We start from the raw sequence: 8689 nt of genomic DNA, 5'->3' as shown, positions 1-8689 counted from the left end.
AATGAGCATAAATCTCTTTTATCCAATTTACGAGACCATTGTGAGATTTCAGTGAGGTAATGTATATGACGTATCATACATTAATAAGTTCTGGAATACCTGAGTTTCACCCTGTGCTCCCGGACAGGAGACCACGTCTAGTCCCTGGGTCTTCTTCTCCAAGGCACCTTTCCAGGATCTAGGTTTGTTTCCTGCTACACAGCCTTCCCTCTGCAATGCACTATGGAACAGGCCGTCTAACATCTCTTACTCCATCACTTTGCTCCCCACTCCCATACCTCCCCTCCTGACCAGCCTTCTTCCCAGGCCAGATTTAAGCCTCCTTTAATGATATGTGTAAGGAATACAGTGTGTGTGCTGTGTGTGTGTTTAACATGATTTATATATTTTTCCTACTAAGTAATGCATAATAATTGTAGAAAATTTGGACTAGTGAGATAAAGCACCAGTTGGAGTTGGACTTGCAGTCAGATGTCTTGAGTTCAATACCCGGCTTGGTGCTTCTCACTGCAAAGGTCTATTCCCAACTCCTAGTTGCTGGTCTAATATCCTGAAGTTTGGTTCAAACAACACCTATATCAGACTCATCGAGCATGCTCCTTAGGAATGGAATTCCAGAGACCCACCTTTGCCCAGCGGCTGAAACATAACCACTGTAGATAGGGCCCGTGAATATGTTCTGCATTTTCAGAAAGCTACTCGGGTGATTCTCACGCAGATCAGAAGCTCTACTCTGGATTCTAGACCACACTTCCAGTAGCCAAGATAGGGTGGTCTGGACCTGCAGGGCTGACATCATCTGAGAGTTTGTTAGAAATGAAGAATCTCCCCATAGTGCCCAAACCTACTGAATCAGAACCAGCATTTTGACAAAATCCCCAGAAGATTCTGTCACACCTTTGAGAAGCTCTACTGTACCTTGGTGTCACCTGAGAAGCTTTACAACCTAATGATACCTGGGCCCCATCTAGAGATTCTCATGTACTTACTATTCTGGATTCTGGGGTGCAGACGGGGCAAAAGGGCTCTTACTAGTTCCGTAAGTTACTTTAATGTACAGCCAAGGTACATTGTCCCCTAAATCCCAGCTTTTTAAGGTTAAACTATAACCTGAGTTAAATTGGCTTTTGTAGGCTTGCCAGGGGCCCTAAGGATCGCTTAGATTAAACAGTGGTTTTTCAGAGACAATGGACTCTGGAGACAAACAAGTTCAACCACACAGCTTAAGGTTCACCGAACCCCAGGCGGGAGACTTCCGGTACCTTCCCACGAGGGAGCGGGGCATAGCACCCGGATCCGCCCCGCGCCCCGACCCGGCCCCGCCCGCCTCGCCCCCTCCCCGCCCCGCCCTCCCCCGTGACGTGCCGAAGAAGGCCGGGCTCATGCGCACTCGCGCCCCGCGCCCCGCACGGCTGCACCGCCTCGGCGCTTGTCATTCTCCGCGGCGCGGCGGCGAGTGCTGACTGCGGTGCGTGCCTGCCTTCCCGCTCGCTTGTCGGCGCGCCCGCGATGTGATCGACCGCCTGGGAGTGGGCTGGCAGCTCTCCCCGCTACAGCGCCTCGGCTTTTCCCTGGCCGCCTTCCTTGTTGAGCCCGGATTCCCTTGGAGCCGGAGACACGCACCAGGGGCTCGAAGCGCCGCACTCCGGGGCTGGCGGCAGCTGCAGCGCTCGGGACCGCGCGGCCGGGTGCAACCTCTGTCGTCGCCGCCGCCGCGCTTGGCACCGCGGAGCCAAGGCGGCTGGTGCAGAGCGGCAGCACCTCGCCCCGCACCCGCCGCCGCCCGGGCAGTGCGGGGCCGCGGCGCTCTGTGCGCAGCGGGAGCGCGGTCCCCCCCGAAGGCTCCCTGTCGCCTGCGTCCCAGTAAGTTGACTGTAGTTTTTGAAGTTGGAGGGCGCCACGGGAAGGGGAGGTTCGTTTTTGTTATCTTCACGTCGTGGGAAGCTGGGGGTGGCACCTCTTGTTAGCAGGGCTCCAGCTTGGGGAGTTGAGGGTGCGAAGCCGCGGACAGGGCACGCGGGGAGAGGAAGCAGTCCCGGGAGAACTGGCTCCAGCTTCTGCTGAACGTGCCAGTTGGAAATGTGCTGTGAGAGGACAGGTGCTCTGAGGGCATTTTGCCTGCTGCTGATTGCACATTCCGAGCCCTTTGACTGTGTGTGTGCGCGCGCGCGGGGGGGGGGGGACTGGGGGGTGGTAGGGGGGTCCTGTCACCTCCATCCCAAGTCCTCAAGGGAATGACTCTAGTAATATTCCTGGATGCGATAGATCTTTGGGGATGGGGGCTAAGTCATTCCCTCTCAGGCCTCCAGGCTTCCCGCGCATCCCACTTTTCTCTTCCCCTAGGCAGAAGTTGTAATTGGAGCCCAGTCCTTTAGGGAAAGACAACTTATATGTCAACCTAGAGTTTTGTGCTATAAGGCAAATAAAATGAGAAACCCGCTCAGCGTGTGTGATTTCATACGCTTTAAGAATGTGAGCAAGTCTCAAAGCAATAGTGTTCAGATGATGACACTTGGGTTTCACCCTCACTGTCCTGCACCTCTTATGTAAGCCTCGCGGCAGGATAACTGTCTCTGCAGTGGCTGCAGCTGTGACTCTCCATTCCATTTGTTTTAGGTCTAGCTTGAACGTATTTAATGAAAATGTTGACATGATATAGCACCCTGCAGTCTGAAACAGAGTGCACTCTTCAAATTGGAGTGTCTTCTCCTAATAGGGAGTGTGCAAGGAAAACCCCAGTATATTTTTCAAGGCAGCTCCAGGAATTAGACACATAAATCATGTTTTAAAATAGCATGCATTGCACAGAGAGCTTGCAGAGGACCCCTTTGAACACATCCCCTTTGTTTTAGAAAAAGTGGAAATTGTTCATGCCAGACAATTGTTGAGTCTGAAAGTTAAGTGTACTGATAGGCTTAATTATCTTAATAAACAAAGAGCATGATTTATAGGTAGCTGCCCTGCCCTACTTTGAAGGATAGAATTCTAGAATTCTTTAACCTTTCTCTCATCTGTCCCCTAGAGATTCCTTTTAAGCAGAGCAATAGATGATCATCATTGATGTTTAATATTTGAATTGATTAAATTTGTAAGAGGAGTACTTTGAAATACCATACAGTACTGCTATGACTGTTAAGACAGTGAACATTAGAAATAAGGAGAATATTCCAATTTTTTGGTATAGAAGTCATTAGTTTAAAAAAACAGATAACATTGACTGCACTAATATATCTTTTTTAATTTGGACTTGTAATAAACATTTAAACCAAAACTCAGGGTTGTGTTTTGATGTAGGATTTATTTAGGTACTCTTTAGAAAAAGAAGCACATTTATTTATAGCATTCTAGCACATGGAACAAGATGAACTAGTTATAGGCACCTCATTTAAAAACATATCGTAGTTTTTTTTAAGGAATTCTAAGAAAATACACAAAATGTAATTTCAAAAGTTGAAAAGATAGTCAACACTTTGTACTTGGTGAGAGCAGCCATTGCTCATCTCTAGAAGAGATTACATCAGAGCATGGAAGCACAAACAGGTTGACCCCCTCCTAACATGATGCACTGTCACATCATGGTTAGGAGGACAGACTAGGGAGCCATGCTGGCAGCTCGGGTACCATCTGTTTGAATCTGGGCAAGTTACCTAAACTCTGTGCCTCAGTGTCTTTGTCTGTAAAATGGGGATAACAGTACCTACCTCCCTGGATTGTGGTGAGGATTAAGTGAGTTCATAGATTTAAAGCTACTGAACCAGTGTCTGGCTTATTAAACTGAGTAAAATTATCGTTAGGAAAGCAAATGCATCTTTGGATTCTGTGGACATTGAATGGCTGCTGATGGAGGTTAACAGAAGCAGTTCACATGTATAATAGGAGAGAGGGTATGAGCATTTATTGAATACCTCCTGGTAATGCAGACACCAGCTGGTGTTTGACCAAATGTCTCTTTCAATTCCTCTCCAAGGTGGGTAGCTTCATTTCCACTTTGGAGAAAAGGAAACTGGGACTCAACAAGATCAAATAGTAGAAATCGCAGTTAGGATTTTAACCCATGTCTGTCTCTTTCAAACCCTGTCCTTTTTGGCCCTGCTGCCTCAACTTGCAAACTGCTTTTTCCATCTCTTCTCCTTGAATCCTCATAATAACATAATAAAATGGGTGCATTATTATCTTTAATTTACAGATGAGGAAATTTTCTTTAAGCAGTAAAGTATGCAAAGTGCTTAACTCACAAGATAGTTCTCCATGACTGGGAGCTATTATTATTATCATAATTATTGTTTAAAAGCTTGCCTACATTAGCACATGGTAGAGATGCCAGCAGGTGAAATGAGTTTTTCTCCTTCGGTTTGAAGTGGATTCCATTGCTTTTCACTTCCCTATTCACATATTCAGAGAATCAAGAAAAAGAAAATGGTATGTTACCGTTCCCACGCTTCCCGCTGGAGGACAGCACTCCCGGGTTTGTTTCCCGCCTGCAGATGTAGCTGCAGGATCCACACAGCCTAGTGAACAACCGCAAGCAGGTCATCCATCGATCCACAATCAGCATCATCTGTGGGCATGAATTCAGTCCCAGCTGGAGAACACCCCTGGGGCAGAGAGAGAGGCCTTGCACTTTGCAGCATAGTGTACTGTATGTTCAGAAATGGAAGTAATTTACATTTCATATTAAATAAGCATGCTTCCTCTGGGCCCTAGTACCAGTGTGGTGGGAAGCAGTTTCAGGGGTCCTGTGTGAGCAGTCCAGTTGGCCTTCCGTATCCTCGGGTTCCACATCTGTGGATTCAACTAACCTCAGGTTGAAAATGTATATACTTTTTAATTCCAGAAAGTTCCAAAAAACAAAATTTGATTTGCTTTGCTCCAGCAGCTATTTACATATTGTAGCATTTACATATTTACTGTTTACATGGCATTTACACTGTATTAGGTATTGTAAGTAGTCTAGAGATGATTTAAAGTATGTGGGAGAATATACTTTAAGGTTCTATGCAAATATAATGCTATTTTATATGAGGAACTTGAGCATCCACTGATTCTGGTATCCTCACGGGTCCTGGAACCAATCCCCCATGGACTCTACTTTGTTAAAAGTCTGGTCCACAGCCTGTCAAACTTTTCACTTGACTTGCAAAAGTTGGGAATGATTGAAAGGCTTTTTTCCTGTGGCTTTCTTAGATTATCATCCAGATCTACATAGTATTCTGGCCCTTGGTAAATATTTACTCTGTTTTCTAGATATAAAAATCTAATTTCTGTAAAGGGCACGTGGGCCACAGACGGCTTACAGACTGATTTAATATCTAAAGAAACCTGGTATCCTACCACTGAAAGGTACTTCAATACAGATGTTCTAAGTGGGCTTTTTTTTAAAGTCAAAACTCTCTGTACAACATGTTGATTACAGTTAATAATACTGGCTTGCATATTTGAAAGTTGCTAAGAGAGTAGATCTTAGAAATTCTCATCGCTAGAAAAAAAAATTGTAACTATGTGAGATGACATGTTAACTACTCATCATGGTGATCATTTTGCAATATATACAAATGTTGACTCATTATGTTGTACACCTGAAATGAATAGTGTTATATGTCAATTATATCTCAATTAAAAAAAAATCAAATCAAATCAGAAGTCTCTGGGTGTGAGCTTCCAGGAGGGTGCCAGATAGAGTCCTTGCCATCAACTGAGTCTTTCTGCAGTTTTAGCCCTCCTTGTCAGAGTACAAATATTCCTTTTTACTCTTTCAAGTGCTTTTCCTTACATTTCAAATGCTCCTCTGCTCTGGGTCATTCTACAGTAAAAATCTTCCTCAGTCACTTTTGTGACTCGACCTGGGTCCATAATTTACTTTTAACTCATTCTTTAGAATTTACATAGTTCAGTTTTATTTTTTGTCTATGTTAACTATTTATTGGCTTACCTCTAAATCACCAAATAACTTGCCTCCGACGTCTAGCTATCCTTGCTGTCAGAAGACCTACGTACAAGAAATGCAAGCTAATTTTAATATGGATAAAGTGAATGAAGACCATTTACTCTCCTCAGTCATCTCTACTGTTTTGAATTATCTTCCCTTTGGGCTTGGGGAGTCTGGGGCTGATTGTATTTCTAGAGCTCTTGCCTCATACATCCGGGAGAAACTTGTTGGAGGTTATACTAGTCTTGGTTCTACAAGCAAGCTGTTCATGTACAACATGGCAGAGACAGTCCCGCAAGGCTGGGACGTTGCTGAATTTGAGGGCGAGGGGTGGGTGTGGGGAAAGACAGCTCCGAGTATGATTTATCTGCCACATCCTTACTGGATGGAATGAATAGCTAACACAGAGCCCTTACCGTGGGCTGGCTGCCATGCTAAGGACTGTACATACAATATTTACTTTAATCAGTGACCTTGTGTGGTTACTTTGTTATCCTTTATTGCCCAAGGGGAAGCTGAGGCCTAGAAAGGTCAGAGCACTTGTCCAAGATAACACTAGTGTGTTTCTGAGCCAAGAGTGGAGGCCAGGAGTCTGATGAGGCCTAGCATACTACTGCATCCAATTTGGGGGCCTTCTTATGGTTCAGCTGTGTCATATAGATATCCTATATTGTGCTTCTCAAAATCATCCTATACCATCTCATGCTCTCCCCACAGTGACCCTAGGATAGAGCTAAAGGGATGGTGGAAAGGTCCGTGCCCACCGTCTTCCAGATCTCTAAGGAGGAAGAGCTTAAAGCTTAGTTCATGCAATGAGCTCAGAAAAGAAACCCCCATGTTAGCATTGTGAAATAGGAAGCATAAAGCCTTCCACTGATCATGGGACACAGTGGAGAGGCGTGCAAACTTTGTGTTTGATGTCACATGCTTGCGTCATTCTCATCGAAGAGAGAAGTGTAGCAACCTGAGATTTTCTTAGGTGATTTCTAAAAAATTAAATCAAAAATGATTTAATCAGTAGTGAGTATTACTACAGCAGTGTCATGTGTTGTTCACGATGAACTGATGGTTTTTAAAGTAAATGAGCAAGTATGTCTCACAAGCAAAGTGCAAGTGTGTTGTCTCAGAAAAGGAACATTGTGTCACATCTTCTGTGTCTGCATCCTAGTCTAACGCCACTCTAAATGCAGAGGGAAAGGGCAGAATTTAAAACCAACGTGTAATATTTCCAAAACCGTTTCCCTGAGCCCCACCTCCTCTATTTTTTCCTGATTTCACACTGGAGCCAACGTTTGTTGCAGAGGTCTCGGTATTGTGCAGCTGCCCTTTTGTAAGAAACACTTTTCCAAAATAAAACAATTTTAAAAACCCATTAAAAAAAGTTCTTCATATCCCTTGGGTTTTGATTTTTACTTTTGTTGTTGTCGTTGTTATAATATTTTGGTGTATCATTGTAATGTCTCACCCACTCCCCCTTCTTGGTTTTATAGGACTGTATAATTTTCAAGCCTGTGAGTGATTAAAAACTTATGAGAAATTCAATTTTCTAAGTGTGGATTTTATGGCAGAGGACAGGGAAATTTGGCCTGATTGGGGGGGCTTTACTTAAACTACAGAGCACTTGAAACCCTATGAACCTTATGGCGTAGGCAGGTTTTTCTGAAAAAGTGTTTTAATTGATCAATAGCAGCCTTGTACTTTCCTCTTCAATTTCATAGGACCCAGTCCCCGCATATCATATCTTGTATTCATTTGTCAGTAATCAATTTCAATTGATTTTCTAAAAGTAAAAAGGTGTGACTAGTCAGCATTGCTGCATCTGTCATTTCAGTCTTCAGGGAGCCCCAAGGTTGCATATGGAAGCCTTTCTGTGAATTTGTTCTCTAAGGAATGAAGGGTGTTCAGATAGATCCCTGGGGTTCAGGTCTCGCTGTATTTGTGACTCAGTCATTGCTGTTAATGTTGCTTCCACTCACTCTGGCCTTTCACCTCCACCCGTACTCCTTCCTCCATCACCCCCACGTGGCTGAACCTGCTGAAGCTACTGGGACACTTTAATGTTGAAGCAGCTCATGCTATAGGTCAGAGGCAATAAAACCACACAAGACAAATTTTCTTAAACTATAAAAAAGCCAATCTGTAACATGGCTACACACAAGAACACCACAACTTCTGTATTCAGCACTTGGGAATTGCAACCGGAGTGGCCTTGTGATATTTTCCATGACACCTTGTAAAGAGAGCTCTGCGCCTCTCATTCACACATAATCAATCACTAGAAGCTTGGCAATGTTTGAGCCAAATTTAGTTGGAGTGATATTTACTCATTTATACATTCACCAGATATATATCAATATACCAGGCATAGTGTTGGATGGTGAAACCTCAGACATAAGAGGATTCCTTTCACTTCCCTCGATAATCTCAGTCTTGGGAGGGACAAGACGCTTAACAGCAGTTGGAACCAGTGCCTAAAAGATGCTGGGCTCGCTCAGGGGTGCCTGACTCCAAAGAGATGACTTTCCCTTAAGAAGCAGGGCAGGATCTGAGTCTGGAAGGGTGAGTTGGAGGGGACCAGGCAGCTGAGGATGGGAATGGGCTGGCAAAAATCATTCTGAGCCAGAGGGACCAGGGGGAACACAATGAAGGAGCTGAAGAGGGTGGTACGTCTGTGGAATAGCTGGTATTTCCCCGAGACTGGTCCTCATCAGGGGCAGTAGGTGAAGCTGGAAATGGAGAGTAGAGGCTGGAGCCACTTCGGGA

The 8689-nt window shown here is 44.6% G+C and overlaps 1 protein-coding gene across 2 annotated transcripts in view; it reads left to right on the top strand.

Moving 5' to 3' along the window:
* Window positions 1–1600: 1600 nt before the first annotated feature.
* PAG1 (phosphoprotein membrane anchor with glycosphingolipid microdomains 1) overlaps window positions 1601–8689 on the top strand; it is a 140961-nt gene continuing 133872 nt past the window's right edge. For both annotated transcript variants that reach the window (XM_068526030.1, XM_068526029.1), the window contains exon 1: window positions 1601–1863. The gene's annotated coding sequence lies outside the window, so the exon portion shown is untranslated. The remainder of the gene's footprint in view (window positions 1864–8689) is intronic.

The sequence above is a fragment of the Eschrichtius robustus genome, chromosome 17 (genome assembly GCF_028021215.1).
Source record: "Eschrichtius robustus isolate mEscRob2 chromosome 17, mEscRob2.pri, whole genome shotgun sequence".
NCBI classification, from domain to species: domain Eukaryota; kingdom Metazoa; phylum Chordata; class Mammalia; order Artiodactyla; family Eschrichtiidae; genus Eschrichtius; species Eschrichtius robustus.
Note: the sequence above shows the minus strand (reverse complement) of the source record. Positions and strands in the feature narration are given on the sequence as shown.